Here is a 19495-nt window from a genome sequence, read left to right as displayed (position 1 = left end):
TGGTTACTCTTGGTGCACCAAAGACTTCACATTCCTCTAATGATGACTTCTGTTCATGGTGTAAACTAATTTATAAGAGGGTATTTGTCAGTGTCTATTCTCTGCTTGACTTTAAATCTTCCTGTTTGGATTGGTCTCCCTTTGTACTGCTTCTCATAGAAAATCTGCCTTTTTTAGTTCCCCCAGATGTATTCCAGTGTTATTTTTACTTGATGCTTGCTAGTGTGGAGAAGGTAGGTGTGGGGAGGGGATATGCTAATCACGCCTCAGCCGTAGGCAGGCACTGTCAATCTGGGACTCAGTGGTTCCTCAAGTGCTCTTGCCCTCCTCCAGGTGTAATGCTGTGACCAGCATGCATTCCTGCCCCTCCAACGGAAGTAGAGTTTTGTTTCTTTTTACCTATTCCCTTACCCCAGCTTCAGTGAATTTCCATCAGACTAATGTTTTGTTGCCCTTCCTGCTGAATATTTTTTTCCTTGGAGAAGAGAAGAGAGGTGGAATTTCAGCAGTGGCTGTTGTTCTCCCCTGGCCAGCACCCTGAGGAAAGCATTCCTCCTGATCTCCCCTGAAAGCCCTTGGTGGGGTTCCTGGAGGAAAAACCTGCAAAAAAAGCCTTATTTTTCACGATCATCCAAGCAGAATTGGACTCCTCTTATGAAATTTAAGGCTCCCAAACAGCTTTCAGGTCAGAAGAGAGGGTCTCGAACTCAGCATGGAGGGGATAGCTGGATCCCATGTAAACAGGGCTGTGATATTTCTTGGAAAATATCTTTGAAGGCTTATCTTCACTTTCCCCACCATGCAGTCAAATGCCTATTTAAGATCATAAAATTCTACACGCAGAAATAGTGGATCCCAGGTTTGGAGTTCATAGGACAGTAAAATTAAGACAAAAAAAATAATTGGGAGGATCAATATAGGTTCTCGTCTTTTGATTTTTCAGACCAAAAAATGCCTATTTGCCATCACATCATTTTGATATGAAAGGACACTTAATATTTCACACTCCTCCCTCAAAATATGAAGGATATATCCTTGGAAGAGTGAGCAATCCTTTACTTAGAATAAATTTAACCCTTTGAAAAATTCAGTGAGGTGAACTCAATTTTTTATCTTTATCATCATAGATCAATGGATGCTTAGTTATGGACCAACACAAGCCCTCAGCCTAGCACTCATGGGTCTGCTATAGAACTTGGCTGCCTTTTCTTTTCTTTCTTTTTTTTAAATTAAGGTATCATTGATATACATTCCTATGAAGGTTTCACAAGAAAAACAGTTTGGTTGCTACATTCACCCATATTATCAAGTCCCCCCACCCCCGCCGTGCCCCATTGCAGTCGCTGTCCATCAGTGTAGTAAGATGCTTGGCGGCCTTTTCACGTAGTTCTGTCTTCTGTATCTGTGTTGTGACCTCCTGGAAAGCAGGATCATGTGCATTCATCTTTGTTTTTCTAACTTGATCCTCAAATATAACTCATTTAATAGATTTTCAGCTAATAATAATGATTAATATTAATTATTAAATTAGTAATTAATACTATACTATATTATTATATGAATACATTAATATTGTTTATATATGTGTGTATGCATATTGCTAAGAAATGTTAGCTGAACCGAACCGACCCTCTGGCATGCCCTTCCCAGCATTCCTTAGGTCCTCTCCCGGTGCCTCCCTAAGTCTACATGAAAGGATGAGAATTTACTTTCATTACCTTTCATCTAGTATTTGGTGAGTGCCCACTCTGAACAAGAAGTTTCTTTTTAGATGCTGTGGGAGATAAAAGAATAAATAAGACAAGAGTATTGTCCTTAAGTGGTTTATAATTGTTATGTACACAGGTATTTATAATACTAAGCAGAGTGTGATCAATGACCTAATTATGAGTACAGAGTGTCATGGGAACAGAGGAGAAAGTGCTCATGTGCCCATGTACTCATAAATACTCTAAGTGGCTGCTTTGTTCTGGACGTACAGTGGAGGGAGGAAAATAAGCAAGGGCTTTGCTTTTAGTGGATGGTAGTAAAGGAGGTAGAAATAATACTATCAAAGTGTAAAGAAATAACAGGGGGATGTGGAAAGAGCATGGTAGTCATGAAGCTCAGAGAGGCGAATGACTACTGTCTGGGGATAGGGGAGTGGCAGGTGGTCAGAGAAGTGATAAATGCTGACTTGGGAAGAGCTCGGAAGGTTTCACAGAGACAGTGGCACTCAAATTGTCCTTGAGGCTGGGTAGAACTTGGATGTATATGGATGTAGAGGAGGGGAATTTGCTACAAGGAAATAGCCTGGGCAAAGACATAGCAGAAGGGAAGTGCAGATCAGGAAATAGAAAGTAATAAAATGAAAGTGGAGAGTAGGTGGAGGGAATGAGGACTAGAAGATGATGGGGAGGCTGCCCGGAATCAGTCTTTGGCTGTCACAGAGCAGGTACTTTATAGATATTTGCCACATCATGGATAAGTGAATGACAGCGTCAGACAAGGGTTGTTGTTTATTTTGTTTATTTCTTTGGGTAGTTAATGGTGAAGAATTTTGAATAGGCTGATGCTATGATCATATTATAACGGTAGCTCTGTGGAGGACAAAGACCAGGCCAACCATGGGCAGAGACATGAGTTAGGAAACCATGGGGATTGTCCTAAATGGACTCCCTGCTCCCAGTCCTGGAAGGTCTGAGTGTCTGCCACTGTGAAAAGCCAGGCTGGAATGCTTCCCTCTTTTGAAACATTTTCGGGTCAATGGATGTTGGCAGTGCTGTTAAATGCAGAGTGTGTTTAAGCACACACTGGCAACATAAACACACATCCTGCTCCTGAGGGGGTGCTAAGGTCTCCTAACTGCAGTTGTGCTAAGGTTAGCCTGGATCCTAGGAAGAATCTGGAGAGGTGACACAGAGCACGATTGTTAGTCCTGAAGACTGTAGAAGCCTCTGAAAGTCCTGGGCTTGATGATTCTCGTTCTCGCTTCCTAAAGGGAAGGTGGAAAGCAATCTGATAGTCCTCTTTTAGCACTGCTCATCTACTCTGTATTGACAATAAACAATGAAATCACGAGGATCTAGATTAAGTAAATCTATTTTCCTTGCATGTGGTACAACACAGTTTGAAAATAAAGAAAAGAAAACAAATCAAATGCTCTGAAAACAAAATGAATGCAAATTAAGGTCTAGAGAAACCTCAGCATCTGAGCATTCACTTTCTCCCTGCTTCTCTTTAAATTAAACCAGCACTGTTTTCTGAAGCTCAGATATGAATCACGGCCCCTTCAGGAATGAGTGATTATGACTGTGGCCTAGTTTAAGTAGATGATTCCCCCACAAGTGCAGGAAGAGGGGCTCTTCTCCACAGGGTAGGAGGTGCTGAGGCTTCAGTCTCTTGAGGGCAGACTGACTGCCAGATGGGGAATTGCCCCGGGGAGGCTGCCTGGAGCCTGGACAATGAAAACAGCCTCCTGGAGAGTGTGTCTTTCCCTCTGATGAACCCATCACTGGTGCTTTTTAATTTTGTTAATGCTCCCTGTTAAAAATTGTTAAATGATACTATAGACAGAGATAACTGGTTTAGACCCTCATCCCTAGATGTGTGACCATGGAAGGGTTACTTAAATTCTCTGAACTGCAGTTTCCACCCCTGTAATGTGGGCACAGTAACACCCATCGCCGGAAGACTTGCATAAGGGTTATATGAAGTAATGTATGAAATGTTTTTAGCAAAGTGGCACATAGTGAGCACTTAACAAAAAGGAGTTTTTCCTAATTATTAGTAAAGATAAGTTTCAACTGTCTTAAAGGAGAAGGCAGAGGCTTTAGACTAATTGCAGACCCTTGTTCTGGACACATGTTCTTTCCTTGGTGACCAGAATTTCATGCCTGTCCTGAAGCTTCTCCCACAGAGGTTATTGCAAAAGAGACACAGAAGGCCTTCTCAGACCTGGGGCTGCCCCATGACAGTCACACCCTGTTACATGTGTGCCCATTCTCTCTCCATTAGGTCCCTGGAGGGAGGAGAGAGAATTGGGTAGTGCATTAAGCCCGTGTAAAGGGTCCTTTGCAATCAGGCCCCACAGATAAGACTTTAGGTACCTACATCTCATATAGAAAGCACTGACTTTTAAAGAGAGCCAGACATTTCATTTGGCAATGTTGCCTGACCTTCTCCTCTCGGGGAATACCCAGAAGAGCAGTCAATGAGCAGAGAAGCTACTGTCAGCTAGAGGGGATGTGCCAGGCCCCTGTCTTCAGGTTCAGGGCTGAGTGCCTCAGTAAGCATCCCAGGCAGTCTGGCCTAATAGCCCTGTTTAGAGTCTGTAAGTTCCAGGATGGGACATTTGGACCTGAACTCAATTGCCTCCCTGGGGGAGCCATTCCTTCTGTATGGAACCCAGAAAGTGAAAGACTTTTACACTCTCTGCTTCACAAGGAGAATCCATGGAAGGTCTCTCCCACCTCCAGGACCTGGAAAATTAACCTCTGATACTCGTTTCTGCCTCAGTTCCCAGGCTGAGCTGCTCAGATGGCATCAGGGTTGAATTCCTTTTTGATGTCATGAAGTATCTTATCCTTATCATAGCATCTCTTTAAACCCACCTGTTCAGCTTGATTATATTCTAGGACTTTCAGATTTTCATTTCCAAAGTCTCCTTGGAAATTATCTAGTCACTAAACAGAAGGGAGGGGACATTTTGCTGTTTTGTTTGCAGAAACAAAGCATTTGAATAAAAGGACAAGGAACTAAGCAATTTGGCAGTACGTTCTGAACTTTAGTCTCACTAAAAAGTTTATTTTGAGGAACAGGACACTGAATCCTGGTGTCTCATCTGCTGTTCTGTACAGGTGGCAAGACACAGATGATATTTAATTTTCTATAGTTGAAGGTCCAGGCTTGTTCTCTGTCTTGCTCTTCCAGCTCTGTCTTGGCCCCTTGCTTTCATCGCCTCTGGCTCAGTCTCCTCCCTCTGGCTTTGCTGTTCCCTTCTCTCCTTTGACTTTCTTCCCTGGCTTTCTGTAGTATGCAGTTTATTTCTCTATCACCGCTGTTTGCGCCTCTGCCTTCGCTCTTTCTTTTCTGTGTCTCTGTCTTTCCGGTTTGCTAAGTATCTCACCTCTAATTTTTCTCACCCACCCTGCCCGGCAGCCCAGTTCCTTGGAAGAAGCATGCCTTTGTTTCTGGAGCCCCTTCCCTGGTTCAGACGGCCTCCTGAAGCCGCCCTTGTTGTCAGAGAAGCAGGCATGCCATGCGTCATTCACTTTTGTTTCTTGCCCAGGAGAGAAGAAATTTGCCAAACACAGCAGCTCCTCTTTTCTTCCTTGCCCTCCAGCCACCAGCAGCCTCAGTGGAGCTCAGAACACCCCTGAGTTTCAGGCCTTTTAAACTTCTTGGATTTAGTTTCAGGAAGTTTCTCTCATGCCCCCAGGTGGCTAAAAATATCAGTCAAAATCTCTCTCTCTCTCCCCTCTGCTTTTTTCTGAAGAAGGCTTGGGAAAACACAGCCTGAAATATTCGTCCAGGCAGTTTGCTCTTCCTAAGTAAAATCACTTTCTAGGCAGTGCAGTCAAGTGTCATGCCTCACTCACTCATTCTTTGATTTAAAGTTATCTGCCGAGCACCCATATGTGGGCACTGCATGGGCTCTGGGCGCACAGTGGAGCCCGGGCTCTGCAGAGCTGTCCAGCCTGTCTGCTGGCAGAGAAGACAGAAGTTCAGGCAGGGATTTGGCATCATTATTATTGTGAGCCCACCGGCGTCCCATTGTTCTGATTTTCCTGCCAGTACTAGAAATTCAAGAGGCAGCACATATTTCTCTGGGGATTTTCTTCCATTCCTCTGGGATTAACAAGTCCCTACCACTCCTTGCCCTCAACTGTACTTCTTTCTCTTCCTCATTCTCTCCCCGGCACACTTGGTAGCTTGAGCCACCGAAGACTGGCCAGGCTCCAGCATGTTCATGGAGTTTTTTTTCAGGCTTCTTCCCAAGGAAGGGTGAGGTGGAGACAGGACAGGGAGGGGAGCTTGCAATGACTGAGTTTCCGTGCCAGGCCAGGCACTGTACCTGATGGTTTTGCAAATTCATTTCATTTAACCTTATTCTCAGCGTACCTGTAAGGTAGATAACATCATTCCCACCCTAATGAAGAAGAAACGGAAGCTCAGGAAAGGTCAGACAACTTGTCCAACAGCAGACATTTAGTACATCACAGAGCGGCTCCTGGAGCCCAGGTCTGTCCAAACCCTAAAATCAGATTCTTGCCACTACAGCTTCTGGGTGTGTGTGCACACCTTTGTGTTGAGATGTGCTGGGAGGGGATAAACTGAACAGCACAAGCCCTCCTAGTTTATTTTACTCCTATCCTGTAGCCTGGATCTGAAGAGCGATCTCATGGATCTCTTCACTCTTATGGTCGGGCTGCCAGCTGTGTGTGTTGGACAGATGTGGCAGTGAGGAAATGAGGTCTCTGGCTGTCTCCTCAGAGGGACTTCTGTCCTCTTTCGCATGGCCTGGTTGGCTCCAGGGCCAGACCACTCAAGTTCTAATCCCAGCTTTTCTGTTGACAAGCTCTGTTGCTTTGGGCCAGTTACTTAAACTGTCTGTGCTTTAGTTCCCCCTTCTGCAAAGGGGATAATAATAAGAAGCCTGTCTTCATTCAAAGAGTAGGCAAGTTCATAAAGACAGGGAGTAGAATGCAGGTGCCGGGGCTGTGGGAGAAGGGAGTGGGGAGGTAGTGTTTAATGGGGACAGAGTTTCGGTTGGGGATGATGAAGAAGGCCTCAGCGTGGTGGTGATGGTTGCACAACAACGTGAATGTACGTAATGCCACAGACCTGTACACTTAACAGTGGTTATGATGGTAAGTTTTGGGTTATGTATATTTTACCACAATAATAAAAAAGTACCTTCCTCAAATGACTTAGGGGATGTGTGAGTGCGATAATGTATGGTGAGCATTTAGAACAATGCCCCTAGTAAATGCTTCATAAACAGGAGTTCTGCTGTGCCCCAGCCCTTTCCCAGGGAGGTCCTCAAAGCCAAGGGCAGAGCTTTCTAGTGCACACCTGTCACTTGGCTCAGGGTGGCCGGGGGGAGGGGAGGTCCGAGCAGTCCCCGAGCACGGTTCGGCAGCTGTCTGGACAGGGGCTGGTGCCTGTGCATTCTAGTGGAAGAGCTCTGGCTGCCCATGTCCGGAACCACAGTTATAAATGGAACACTGCTTGCTAAACTGCCCCATTTTTCACAGACTCATTCCATGAGATGCTGGCTCCGACTAATGACTGAATTTGGTGGTTAAGGTAGAACAAAAAAATTATGAACCCACTGAGGAAAACATCCAATTAAATGGCATCAACACAGTCTGTCTGAGAAAGGAATGGTGTTCTAATATTTTTGCTGGCTTTGCCCACATTTATGGAGTGTCAACAGGGAGAGGGAGAGTGTGAAGCACTCAAGAGTTCAGACCAGACCGGAGAGCCGCACCCCATGTCTCGCCGGCTCTGTTGGCAGGAGTTCCGTCCGACTTTCTGCATGTGGGCCTCCCCAGACACCTCAATTCAATGCAGATCAATAATGCTTATTGTGAGGTGTCAGAGCCCAGCATTTGCAGGCAGCCCAGGCAGTGCAGGGAGCCGTCAGGAGAAGAGGCTCCCACCCTGTTCCGGCCTCCGAGGACCCTCTGGAGTTCACTGCAGTGCGGTGCTCCCCCAGTTGGGAACCCAGAGGGCCCGGCTGCTGTGCACAACGGCCATTCCAGGCCTTTCAGCTCAGGTCTCTAAGGCTTACCATCCATTCTAACACTGACCGAGCTCCCTATGGTGAAAGAGCAGGTTTTTATTTTGCTTTGTTTTTTATTTCCCATCCATTGGGGTAGATACTTTTATAAAATACAATTAAAACGAATTACTAAATTCATTTAAAAATAAATGAAGAAATAGTTTAGAAAAATGAAATAAAGAGGTTCAAAATACAAGGCTAATTTTGAAAAATTCTTTTATCTGGCAGAAGGCACTTACTCAAAGTGCTACAAAAGTTTCTGGAAGCTTTCCTTTCTATTTCTATGCTTTTTGTTGACAGACTAGGAACCAAATGGCTATGCCCCGACACTGGTGGGAGGACCCCTTTCGAGTGGGACTGCTGTAGATCACTGTCTCCAGAATGATGTACCAAGGAAATCCTGGGATACAGGGAGAAAATATTGGCACTTGTTTATATTTTGATTGCATCCTCTTTTAATTTTTATTTTTCTGCATATTTTTAATGGACACAGCACAAGAGTAAAATAAGACACATATAATTTATGAGTAAATAAATGGTGAAATTATGCTTAGAATGTTTTTTTTTTCAGAATTTAATTTTCTTTTTAATGATTCAGAAGATATTTCAGAATCTTACACTCCTCATTTTGAACATCAATCATCATTATATGTTTTTTTTCACTTTTTTTTTCTTTTGGTATCATTAATCTACAATTACATGAGGAACGTTATGTTTACTAGACTCCCCCCTTAATCAAGTCCCCCCCACATACCCCATTACAATCACTGTCCATCAGCGTAGTAAGATGCTATAGAGTCACTACCTGTCTTCTCTGTGTTGTACATCCCTCCCCATGCCCCCCGCAACATTATGTCTGCTAATAGTAATGCCCCCTTTTTGTCCCCCCCTTATCCCTCCCTTCCCACCCATCCTCCAGTCCCTTTCCCTTTGGTAACTGTTAGTCCATTCTTAGGGTCTGTGAGTCTGCTGCTGTTTTGTTCCTTCAGTTTTTCTTTGTTCTTATACTCCACAGATGAGTGAAATCATTTGGTACTGGTCTTTCTCCACCTGGCTTATTTCACTGAGCATAATACCCTCTAGCTCCCTCCACGTTGTTGCAAATGGTAGGATTTGTTTTCTTCTTATGGCTGAATAATATTCCATAGTGTATATGTACCACCTCTTCTTTATTCATTCATTCATCTATTGATGGACACTTAGGTTGCTTCCATTTCTTGGCTATTGTAAACAGTGCTGCAATAAACATAAGGGTGCATGTGTCTTTTTCAAACTGGGCTGCTGCATTCTTAGGGTAAATTACTAGGAGTGGAATTCCTGGGTCAAATGGTATTTCTATTTTGAGTTTTTTGAGGCACCTCCATACTGCTTTCCACAATGGTTGAACTAATTTACATTCCCACCAGCAGTGTAGGAGGGTTCCCCTTTCTCCACGTCCTCGCCAGCATTTGTTGTTGTTTGTCTTCTGGATGGTGGTGATCCTTACTGGTGTGAGGTGATATCTCATTGTGGTTTTAATTTGCATTTCTCTGATGATTAGTGATGTGGAGCATCTTTTCATGTGCCTGTTGGCCACCTGAATTTCTTCTTTGGAGAAGTGTCAGTTCAGATCCTCTGCCCATTTTTTAATTGGATTATTTGCTTTTTGTTTGTTGAGGTGCATCAGTTCTTTATATATTTTGGATGTTAACCCTTTATCAGATATATCATTTATGAATATATTCTCCCATACTGTAGGATGCCTTTTTGTTCTATTGATGGTGTCCTTTGCTGTGCAGAAGCTTTTCAGCTTGATATAGTCCCACTCGTTCATTTTTGCTTTTGTTTCCCTTGCCCAGGGAGATATGTTCATGAAGAAGTTGCTTGTGTTTGTGTCCAAGAGATTTTTGCCTATGGTTTTTTCTAAGAGTTTTATGGTTTCATGACTTACACTCAGGTCTTTGATCCATTTCGAATTTACTTTTGTGTATGGGGTTAGACAATGATCCATTTTCATTCTCTTACATGTATCTGTCCAGTTTTGCCAACACCAGCTGTTGAAGAGGCTGTCATTTCCCCATTGTATGTCCATGGCTCCTCTATCATATATTAATTGACCATATATGTTTGGGTTAATATCTGGGGTCTCTATTCTGTTCCACTGGTCTGTGGATCTGTTCTTGTGCCAGTACCAAATTGTCTTGATTACTGTGGCTTTGTATTAGAGCTTGAAGTTGGGAAGCAAGATCCCCCCTGCTTTATTCTTCCTTCTCAGGATTGTTTTTGCTGTTCGGGGTCTTTGGTGATTCCATATGAATTTTAGAACTATTTGTTCCAGTTCATTGAAGAATGCTATTGGTATTTTGATAGGGATTACACTGAATCTGTAGATTGCTTTAGGAAGGATGGCCGTTTTGATAATATGAATTCTTCCTAGCCAAGAGCATGGGATGAGTTTCCATTCGTTAGTGTCCTCTGTAATTTCTCTTAAGAGTGTCTTGTAGTTTTCAGTTTATAGATAGGTCTTTCACTTCCTTGGTTAGGTTTATTCATAGGTATTTTATTCTTTTTGACACAATTGTGAATGGAATTGTTTTCCTGATTTCTCTTTCTGCTAATTCATCATTAGTGTATAGGAAGCAACAGACTTCTGTGTATTAATTTTGTATCCTGCAACTTTGCTGAATTCAGATATTAGTTCTAGTAGTTTTGGAGTAGAGTCTTTAGGGTTTTTTATGTACAATATCATGTCATCTGCAAACAGTGACAGTTTGACTTCTTCTTTACCAATCTGGATTCCTTGTATTTCTTTGTTTTGTCTGATTGCCGTGGCTAGGACCTCCAGTACTATGTTAAATAACAGTGGGGAGAGTGGGCATCCCTGTCTTGTTCCCTATCTTAGGTGAAAAGCTTTCAGTTTCTCACTGTTAAGTATGATGTTGGCTGTGGGTTTGTCATATATGGCCTTTATTATGTTGAGATACTTGCCCTCTATGCCCATTTTGTTGAGAGTTTTATCATGAATAGATGTTGAATTTTGCCAAATGCTTTTTCAGCATCTATGGAGATGATCATGTGGTTTTTGTCCTTCTTTTTGTTGATGTGATGGATGATGTTGATGGATTTTCGAATGTTGTACCATCCTTGCATCCCTGGGATGAATCCCACTTGATCATGGTGTATGATCCTCTTGATTTATTTTTGAATTCAGTGTGCTAATATTTTGTTAGGTATTTTTGTATCTATATTCATCAGGGATATTGGTCAGTAATTTTCTTTTTTGGTGGGATCTTTGCCTGGTTTTGGTATTAGAGTGATGATGCTGGCTTATAGAATGAGTTTGGAAGTATACCCTCCTCTTCTATTTTTTGGAAAACGTTAAAGAGAATGGGTATTATGTCTTCTCTATATGTCTGATAAAATTCAGCATTGAATCCATATGGCCCAGGCATTTTGTTCTTGGGTAGTTTTTTGATTACCGATTCAATTTCGTTGCTGGTAATTGGTCTGTTTAGATTTTCTGTTTCTTCCTTGGTCAGTCTTGGAAGGTTGTATTTTTCTAGGAAGTTGTCCATTTCTTCTAGGTTTTCCAGCTTGTTAGCATATAGATTTTCATAGTATTCTCTAATATTTCTGTGGGGTCCGTCATGGTTTTTCCTTTTTCATTTCTGATTCTGTTGATGTGTGTAGATTCTCTTTTTCTCTTAATAAGTCTGGCTAGGAGCTTATCTATTTTGTTTATTTTCTAAAAGAACCAGCTCCAGCTCTTGGTCTCATTGATTTTTTTCTATTGTTTTATTCTTCTCAATTTTATTTATTTCTATTCTGATCTTTATTATGTCCCTCCTTCTGCTGACTTTGGGCCTCATTTGTTCTTCTTTTTCCAATTTGTATAATTGTGACTTTAGACTATTCATTTGGGATTGTTCTTCCTTCTTTAAATAGGCCTGGATTGCTATATACTTTCCTCTTAGAACTGCCTTCACTGTGTCCCACAGAAGTTGGGGCTTTGTGCTGTTGTTGTTTGTCTCCATGTATTGCTTGATCTCTATTTTAATAAGGTCATTGATCCATTGATTATTTAGGAGCATGTTGTTAAGCCTCCATGTGTTTATGAGCCTTTTTGCTTTCTTGGTACAGTTTATTTCTAGTTTTATACCTTTGTGGTCTGAGAAGTTGGTTGGTAGAATTTCAATCTTTTGGAATTTACTGAGACTCTTTATGTGGCCTAGTATGTGGTCTATTCTAGAAAATGTTCCATGTGTACTTGAGAAGAATGTGTATCCTGGTGCTTTGGGGTGTAGAGTTCTGTAGATGTCTGTTAGGTCCATGTGTTCTAGTGTGTTGTTCAGTGCTTCTGTGTCCTTACTTATTTTCTGTCTGGTGGATCTGTCCTTTGGAGTGAGTGGTGTGTTGAAGTCTCCTAGAATGAATGTATTGCATTCTATTTCCTCCTTTAATTCTTTTAGTATTTGTTTCACATATGTTGGTGCTCTTGTATTGGGTGCATATATATTTAGAATGGTTATATCCTCTTGTTGGACTGCCCCCTTTATCATTATGTAATGTCCTTCTTTATCTCTTGTTACTTTCTTTGTTTTGATGTCTATTTTGTCTGATACAAGTACTGCAACACCTGCTTTTTTCTCCCTATTGTTTGCATGAAATATCTTTTTCCATCCCTTCACTTTTAGTCTGTGTATGTCTTTGGGTTTGAGATGAGTAGGCAGCTTATAGATGGGTCTTGATTTTTTATCCATTCTATTACTCTGTGTCTTTTGATTGGTGCATTCAGTCCATTTACATTTAGGGTGATTATCAATAGATGTATACTTGTTGCCATCCAGGCTTTGGATTCGTGGTTACCAAAGGTGCAAGGTTAGCTTCTTTACAATCTAACCATCTAACTTAACTCTCTTATTAAGCTATTATAAACACAGTCTGATGATTCTTTATTTCTCTCCCATCTTATTCCTCCTCCTCCATTCTTCATATGTTAGGTGTTTTATTCTGTACTCTTTTATGTTTCCTTTGACTGCTTTTGTGAATAGCTGATTTTATTTTTTGCCTTTAGTTAGTATTTGGTTGGTCTGCTTTCTTTGCTGTGATTTTATTTTCTCTGGTGATATCTATTTAGGCTTAGCAGTGCTTCCATCTAGAGCATTCCCTTTAAAATATCCTGTAGAGGTGGTTTGTGGGGGGCAAATTCCCTCAACTTTTGTTTGTCTGGGAATTGTTTAATTCCTCCTTCATATTTACATGATAATTGTGCTGGATACAGTATTCTTGGTTCAAGGCCCTTATGTTTCATTGCATTAAATATATCATGCCATTCTCTTCTGGCCTGTAAAGTTTCTTTTGAGAAGTTTGATGATAGCCTGATGGGTTTTCCTTTGTAGGTGACCTTTTTTCTCTGTCTGGCTTCCTTTAATACTCTGTCCTTGTCCTTGATCTTTGCCATTTTAGTTATTATATGTCTTGGTGTTGTCTTTCTTGGGTCCCTTGTGTTGGGAGATCTCTGGGCTTCCATGGTCTGAGAGACTATTTCCTCCCCCAGCTTGGGGAAGTTTTCAGCAATTATTTCTTCAAAGACATTTTCTATCCATTTTTCTCTGTCTTCTTCTTCTGGTACCCCTATAATGTGAATATTGTTCCGTTTGGATTGGTCACATAGTTCTCTTAATGTTCTTTCATTCCTGGAGATCCTTTTATCTCTCTCTCTGCCTCAGCTTCTCTGTGTTCCTGTTCTCTGATTTCTGTTTGATTAGCAGTCTCTTGTACCTCATCCAGTCTGCTCTTAAGTCCCTCCAGAGATTGTTTCATTTCTGTAATCTCCCTCCGGACTTCATTCCTTAGCTCTTGCTTATTTCTCTGCAGGTCCATCAGCATGGTTATCTCCCCCAGCCCTCTCTCTGGGGTTGTCTGAGTGATTCTTGACTGGACCAGATTCTTCTGCCTTTTCATGGTGATAGAGGTGGTCGTAGGTAAGTGGTGCGTGTGTCAGCTGGGAGAACAAAGTCCTTTCTTGCTTGCTGGTCACCTTGCCCTTCTCCACTGCCTGTGTCAGTTACCCACAGACAGGAGGTGTCTGCTGCCATGGGTGGGGCAGCCCTTGGGATAGCCCAGAGCCTTGCAGGGAATGGCAGGCATGCCAGATGTGTTCTTCTGCAAGAACGGCACCCCCTTCATGCCTTCCGGACCTTGCTCCGGCTTCCTCTGTCTGTGCTGGGCAGCTACATGCTGGGGGCAGCCTCTGTGTCTGTCCCGGGTAGCTGCATGCTGGGAGGAGATTCTCTGTGGTTGCTGTGGGCAGGGCCGCTCTCTGGCTGCTCCGCCACTGTGGCGGGTTAGCGGGTTTGCTTGCAGCGCTGTCTGGGGAGGGGGTGGGAATGAATGGCAGGCTTCTTATTGCCATGAGGGGCTTTGGGGATGGGTTACCCCCCAGGGGTTTGGGGCACCTCAAGTTCCTTAGGATTCCCAGCCTGCTGGGCTGAGTGTGCTGGGATGGTTCTGTTGAGCTGTTAAGCTCTTGTCCTTTTAAGACTTTCAAAAAGCACCTGCTTTTCTTTTGTCCCAGGGGATCTGGCTTTGGGGACCCACTCACAGTCTCCATCTCAGATTTTACTTTTCCATTTCTGTAATATCCAATACACCATGCAATGTGTATCTGTGTTCCAGGTGCAGATTCCTAGGGCTGGTTATTTAGCAGCCCTGGGCTTCCACGCCCTCCCCACTCTGACTCCTTTCCTCCCGCTGGTGAGCTGAGGTGAGGGAGCGCCCGGGTCCTGCAGGGTCGCGGCTTTGTATCTTACCCTTTTTGTGAGATGCTGAGTTCTTGCAGATGTAGATGTAGTCTGGCTGTTGTACTGTATCTTCTGGTCTCTCTTTTAGGTATAGTTGTATTTGTTGTGTTTTCAAAAATATATATGGTTTTGGCAGGAGATTTCCACTGCCCTACTCATGCCGCCATCTTGAGCCTCTCCCCTCAGAAACTTTTTTACTGAGAAAGTTGTGTGATCAAAAATATTTGAAGTCTGCTGCCCAACTCCTCATGTCAGAGTTATCTATATCCCTCTGTGGGTCTTCTCTTATCTTGCATTGGGTGCCTATTATTTAAGATTTCCTATATAGAGACCCTAAAAATTATAAATTCTTTGAGGGCAGAAACTATGCCTTATTTATGTTTATTTAGTAAGCTGAGAAAAGCATGAATGTGGTGCCAGGTAGTGTAATAAGATTTGGGAATGTCTGTGAACAAGCTCTGGAGGTGGATGGTGGTGACAACTGCACAACAATAAGAAGGTACTTAATGCCAGTGAGCCACTTAAAAATGGTTAAAATGCCAAATCTTATGTTACATATATTTTACCACAGTTTTAAGTAAAGGCATAGAGTTACACTGACACAGCGTATTCAGAGCATGGCATTTTCTGCATTCACTGTGGCTGCACCAAAGGTTGTGAGGATAGGTAAGTGGAGCTCGCAGTCCTCCTGGCTTCACATGTAACAGTATTCCTCCATGCTGTCCCCTCTCCTGCTGTGCACTGCCTTTCCTCCCCACTGGGCCGCCAGGTTTTATATTATCCTCATCTCTTTGCAGCCATTTCACCTCCACCATAACCCCTCCCTGAGGTTGGCACCTGCCCCTCCGCCTTCCCGGAACTGCTCGCAGTGGCCTCTCTGGTGTTAAGTCCCACCATGGACGCAGTCCTGACCTGACCACATGCTTCTTGCGGAAGCTCTCCTCTGCTCCCAGTCCTTTGGCTTCGCCCCCCTGGCTCTCCTCCTACCTTCCATTTCCACCTGGGGCTCCTTTGCAGGTTTCTCTTGCTCCCCTTGTCTCTCCGGAGGCTCTGCCCCACGGTTCCTTCTTGGGTTCTCATCTCTTGTTTCATAGCCTCCTCTTGCTCTCATTCTCTCTACTCCAGATCTCTCATCTGAGCGTAATACCCGGATGGACCTGCCTCACTCTGTCCTGCAAGCTCACACTCACTGTATCCACGGGACCGCCATTGATTCCTGTGCCCTCATCATGCTCCTCCCCTCTGTCACCTCTGACATCTCTTTGGTCAACATCTGTTCAGTTCTCCTTTCCATGTTTCAGGTGCATTTCCTTTCAATAATAATAATAATAATACTTTCTTATAAGACTGCAGTTTTTTAACATTGTGTGCTCTTTGAAGGCAAGGGCTTATTCATCTGGAAACTCCAAGCTAGCAGAGTGCTTAGCTTGCTGCAAATACTAAAATGAATGAGTAATAGTGGTAATGATAATGAAAGTATCTAATGCTTATGTGGTGCCTAATATGTGCCAGGCACTGCTCTAAGCACTTCACATATACTAACTCACTTAATTCCAACAACTACCCTATGAGGTAGATGCTGTTTTTCCTTTTACTGATGAAAAACTGAGGCACAGAGAGGTTAAGTGACTTGTCCAGCATCTGCAGCTTATAGAAGTTCAGTGTTGAATGAGTGAATGAAAACATGAGTGGGAGAATAAATGTGTGAGGCTAGAAAGATGGGCTGGGCTGTATACTGATAATGTGTGCCTGTGTTTAGTTGAGAGATCTGGAGCTGTCTCTTGGGTTTCTTTCTAAGGAAGCACTAACTGTTTTGGCAGTTGTAGTTTGAAATGGGGGGTAGTGGTCCATCAGAGAGAATGAAAATCTGATGTATGTGACCAAAAGAAACAAGGGGCTAAAACATTGTTGATGGAGGGGGAAGGGAAGTTGGCTGGTCCAGCATGTTATTTCAGTTGGAGATGTGAGTCAGGGGTGGATTATCTGCAGTCTGTGCCTGCAGAGGAATATTGGCATCCTGCCTCGTTCAGCCTTTGCTACACAACATCGTGACCAGCATCCCCCAGGGAGCTGCATACCTGGGATTTATATAGCACAATGTCCTGGACATCTCTCAGGGGCTGCTGGCCACCTGTCCTTTTCTCTTATTTTAAAAACCCATTCTTGATACCCTTTTCTCCTCCATTATGTTAGGGCCTGGGTACCACAAATTATTGGCTGCACATTTCCTAATCTAGAAAAATGCCCGGACCCGGTTGCTGTCTTCCTTGATTTCTAATCCTCCCCGAGCTGTTTCTCTGTTTCCGCAGGGCTCTGGGCTTCAGTTCTGGGCTTCTACCTCCACCGCTGCGAGATAAAGGCAGTGGAAAGGGTCTTTCTCCCTCCCCCGCTGCCCACAACCAGACATGAAGATACCTCTATTTTTCCTGCTGCTCCTATTTTCTTCCTTTCTCCCAGCTAAAAATAAACGCATGAATAAACTGCGCACTTGAATTCACAGACTGTCAGAACTGTAAGGAGTCTTCAAGACTTGATGGTTCAACCTCTTCATTTTTAATATCAACAAACGACTTCTAAAAAATGATGTGGATCCTGTGCATGGGGCATGGTTTCGACGAGAACCCTTGTCAGGTTCTTGAGGCCATGGGAGATGGAAATCACTTTCCGCTTGCCCAGATTTCTCCCTGCAGCTTTTCCTTGTATAGAACAAAATTATACTGCAAATTAATTTTAATGCTTTCTGGCGATTTCTCCTTTTATTTTTCTATTGAGAAAAATATTTTAGAATTCCATTTCATTTCCTCTCTGCTGGTTTCCTTCTCCAGCATATGTCTTGTCTTAGAAAAATGAAGGACTGCGTATATTTTTCTCTCTTCCTTTCTAGAGGTTATATGCAAAGGGAGGGATTGCCATTAGGATACATGAGGAAAGGTGAAACCTCAGCGTCTGCTCTTCCTGCAGGTTGGGCCCCGTGTGCTCCACTGAGGAAAATAGCTTTAGGGGCATCATTGAAATACAATATTATTTGTAAATAATCTGTTTACACACCCGTTTTACCCAATGCATTAAGAGTCCTTTGAAGACAGGGACCCTGTTATACTCCCTTTTGTGTTGCCAGTCCATAGCCCAGTGTCTTGCACATAGTATGTGTTCAATAAATGATCGTGGATTAATGACTGAGTTATCCATCTGGCCACTCACTCAGGGCTTATTCTCCCCGTAGAGAACAGTACTTAGAGGAAATGGTTGAGCGTTAATGGAAAGACACACATGATAGCAGGAGGAAGAAGGTTGTTTTTATGCACAGGGAACAAGCCAGACAAAGGCTTGGAGCCTGAGACTAAAATTACTAGGTTGCCCATCAGGAAATTAAACAGCCTATCCATTCATTAGAGAGAGAACAAATGACAGCCTTGTGCATTACCAGACTGTTAATAAGCAAGAGCCGGACTTGCTCTTATGGAAAGCCAGACTCTGAATGTCATGTTATCCAATGCTCTCAAGCCACCCTAACCCACTGGGCACATGCTACCAAGATCTAGTTAGGATCTAACATAATATGGCCAGCAGAATGCTTGCTGGGAGTGTCTGTACATGACAGGCTTAGAAATGAGGTTCTTGACAAATAGCTACAAAAGAGAAAGAACACCTCTTTTGGTTCTGATGTGGGAAACATGACTCCATACAAGTAATATTAATGTATCCTACAGAGATTAAGGTGCTAGGAGTGTACAGTCAATAGGAAACACAGACCTTCATCTATATTATAATAGAATAACAGGTAATCTTAGTGCTAGGATCCACTACTGCCACTTTGATTTGCTCATTCAGTAAGAAATATTTATTGAGTGCCTAGAGTGTGCCAAGTAATGGTGTTAGAATTTATTACATTTTTTCCCACACAGACACCTTATAATGTGTTAGTCTCCCCATTTTACAGATGAGAAAACCAAGGCTCATAGACATTTAAAAAACTGCCCAGTCACACAGCTAGTAAAGACAGAATTTGTGCCAAAATGTGTCTGACTCTAGAGCTAAGGGTCAGAGGGTTGGATTGGAGATTTGAGGTCAGGCAGAGGCTGGCTGCTTACGGACACGTGAGAGTGAGTAGGACAAGCCCCATGGTGGCGTGAGTGATGTCCAGCTGGACCCTGGAGTCAGAGGCCAGGGTTTGAATCTAGTCTCTGCCATCTAATGGGGGTGTTGTGCAGATCTGGTAAGTTATGAAGCAAAAGTGCTTACAATAGGGCTTGGCACAAAGTGAACACTCAGTGTGCAGGGCATTTGCTATTCCTGTCTCTTTGGCATACATGCAAGGGGGCATGGCACTGAGGTTGGGGACTGTCACTGAAAGGGCAGAAAAGTCTTAGATTTACAGGCGAAACAATGGCTATCTCTGGGGAATGGGATTGGGAGGGAGGAGGGTAAAGCAGGAGGAAGGCTATTTCATTCTTCCTTATTTTTACGTTTGAAATACTTTACAATCATGCATTACTTTTTAAAATACAAGAAAACACAGCTGATGATAATGCTTCCAACCATGCGAGAACACTGTACTTGAGGGAAAAACCAAGCCAAACGTGGAACATCTGGGTAGAATTCTTGGGAAATCCAAAAAGTCAGTCTTCTATATGCAATCCACAGCCCAGAGTCTTTGCTGTGAGGGGCACAGCGCCAATTTTACAGATTCACTTACTTTGCTCCTTCAGCCTGTTTTCCATTATGGGAAAATTTGCTGTAATTTGATCTTGACAGATGAGCTGGCAGGTGCTTCTAGACCCCAGCTCTGCAAGGGCACCTCTCAGATACCTCTCTGCTCAGTACCCTCTGGATGGGTGACACTCACAGCAGCCTACAAGCAGGGCCTTCCCCTAGGAGATTCCACTGTGGTGGAGATTTGTGGATGTGGGAGTCTGAGGATTTCAATCATAGGTGCAATCTGGGG

At 43.2% G+C, this 19495-nt stretch overlaps 1 protein-coding gene across 3 annotated transcripts in view; it reads left to right on the top strand.

Moving 5' to 3' along the window:
- The window catches only part of NMNAT2 (nicotinamide nucleotide adenylyltransferase 2), a 189817-nt gene that overhangs the window by 76098 nt on the left and 94224 nt on the right, over nucleotides 1-19495 (top strand). The window lies entirely within an intron of this gene.

This window comes from Manis pentadactyla, chromosome 9 (genome assembly GCF_030020395.1).
Source record: "Manis pentadactyla isolate mManPen7 chromosome 9, mManPen7.hap1, whole genome shotgun sequence".
Classification (NCBI taxonomy): Eukaryota; Metazoa; Chordata; class Mammalia; order Pholidota; family Manidae; genus Manis; species Manis pentadactyla.
Note: the sequence above shows the minus strand (reverse complement) of the source record. Positions and strands in the feature narration are given on the sequence as shown.